Below are 1,550 nucleotides of genomic sequence, written 5' to 3' on the forward strand. Positions count from 1 at the left end.
GTCAGTCTAGCAATGAGTTTGTGCTTCTTAATCCCTTCACCTTTTTCACCCATTCCCCCAACCCCCTTCCCAACTGGCAACCAATAAAATGTTCTCTGTATCTATGAGAATGTTTCTGTTCTTCCTGTTCATTTTGTTTGTAGATTCCATTGTTGATAGATATGTATTCATTGCCATTTTGTTTGTTCATACATTTTATCTTTTTCTTCAAAAAGACCCTTCATCATTTCATATAATAACGGTTTGGTGGTGATGAACTCCTTTAACTTTTTCTTGTCTGGGAAAGTTTTTGTATGTCCATCGATTCTAAATGACAGCTTTGCAGGATAGAGTAATTTGGTTGTAGGTTCTTGGTTTTCATCACTCTGAATATTTCTTGCCACTCCCTTCTGGCCTGCAAAGTTTCTTTTGAGAAATCAGCTGACAGCCTAATGGGTACTCCCTTGTAGGTAACTAGCTGCCTTTCTCTTGCTGCTTTTAATATTCTCTCTTTGTCTTGAACCTTTTGCATTTTGATGATGATGTGTCTTGGTGTGGGCCTCTTGGGGTTCATCTTGTTTGGGACTCTCTGTGCTTCCTGAACTTGTATGTCTGTTTCCTTCACCAAGTTAGGAAAGTTTTCTGCCATTATTGTTTCAAACAGGTTTTCAATTTCTTGTTCTCTCTCTTCTCCTTCGGGTACCCCCAAGATGCGAATGTTGGCACGCTTGAAGTTATCCCAGAGGCTCCTTACTCTATCCTCATTTTTTTGGATTTTTTTTTCTTTTTGCTCTTCTGATTGGGGATTTTTTGCTTCCTTATATTCCAAATTGATGGTTTGCTCCTTGGATCTACATACTCTATTATTGAAGCTGTGTAAATTATTCTTTATTTCAGTTAATGCCTTCTTTAATTCTAACTGTGTATCCATGATTTCTAACTGGTCCTTTTTTATGCTCTTGATGCCCTCCCTAAGTTCACTGAGGTTCTCACTAAGTTCATTGAGCATCCTTATAAGCAGTATTTTGAACTCAGTATCTGTTAGGTTGCTTATCTCCCTTTCGCTTAGTTCTTTTATTGGGGTTTTGTTCTGTTCTTTCATTTGGGACCTGTTTCTTTGTATCCTCATTTTGGCTGCCTCCCTGTGTTTGTTTCTGTGTATTACTTAATGAGAGGTATGGGGCTCGCTGAGACATGGTGCTGCTCGTTTGAAAGAATTTAGGAAAAACCTGGCCTTTTGGCTAAGATCAAGTGTAGTATCTGTTCTTATCAGTTTAACAATATGTTTTTAATTAATCATGTTTTATCTTTAAATAATATTACTTTTCCATCTGTCTCATAAAGACCTTAAAACTGGTCTTAAATGCCCTAAGGCTAATAGTGTTGCAATTATTTCAGACTAAGACTTTTGTTCTGTGGTGGAGATATCAGAAGGATCTGGGTGGAGATACCAGCCCCTCCCATCTGGCCGGTTTCCTCTCCCCTAGGACATCACCGTGGACACTTAGTGATGTTTCAGACCCTTACTGTGAGAGGCCATTGGGGTTACTGAAGAACCTTCGGGAGCATGC

The 1,550-nt window shown here is 39.0% G+C and overlaps 1 pseudogene; it reads left to right on the plus strand.

The window, feature by feature from the left end:
• Positions 1-1,204: 1,204 nt before the first annotated feature.
• On the plus strand, positions 1,205-1,291 carry LOC118642915 (annotated as a pseudogene).
• The last annotated feature ends 259 nt before the right edge of the window (positions 1,292-1,550 follow it).

This window comes from Molossus molossus, unplaced genomic scaffold, assembly GCF_014108415.1.
Source record: "Molossus molossus isolate mMolMol1 unplaced genomic scaffold, mMolMol1.p scaffold_m16_p_3, whole genome shotgun sequence".
In the NCBI taxonomy this organism is placed as follows: Eukaryota; Metazoa; Chordata; class Mammalia; order Chiroptera; family Molossidae; genus Molossus; species Molossus molossus.